The sequence below is a fragment of the Penaeus monodon genome, chromosome 34 (assembly GCF_015228065.2).
Source record: "Penaeus monodon isolate SGIC_2016 chromosome 34, NSTDA_Pmon_1, whole genome shotgun sequence".
NCBI lineage: Eukaryota > Metazoa > Arthropoda > Malacostraca > Decapoda > Penaeidae > Penaeus > Penaeus monodon.
The window spans coordinates 8,060,623-8,061,070 of NC_051419.1; the positions used below are offsets into that span (position 1 = coordinate 8,060,623).

At 38.6% G+C, this 448-nt stretch overlaps 1 protein-coding gene across 3 annotated transcripts in view; it reads left to right on the top strand.

The window, feature by feature from the left end:
- Positions 1 to 448, top strand: part of LOC119594560 (cytochrome P450 2L1-like) — an 8,524-nt gene that overhangs the window by 6,289 nt on the left and 1,787 nt on the right. The window lies entirely within an intron of this gene.

Sequence of the window (448 nt, forward strand, 5' to 3'; positions counted from 1 at the left end):
TACTTTTTGCATTTAGGAGTAATAAATATATAGATAGATGAACAAGTGATGATAATTTTATTGTAAAGGAAATACCAAGCGCTTGCTTGCCCTAACCTAAGGAACATATACTAAGCATAATGTGGATTTCAATATGATAGTAAACAAAGTGTGACACTAGTATATATACTGTAGACTAATATCACAAGTGGATCTAACATGCCGTATGTTTGCACGGTGTAGTGAGCACATGCTCTCTCTGTTGATAGAGTTGCAGCGAAAACAGCTGCTCTCAGCTGAGATTGCAGTGCAGACAGGAAACTCGACGAAACCACGAAATGACTGCGGGCTTCGGAGCAAGAGAGAATTTCAGCCAGTTTAGATTTGACTTATTATAAGTAATCGAAATATATTTCCAACTCCCGTCAAGGAAAAAGGGGGCCTTGTCAGAAGATGAATGGAATCCCAA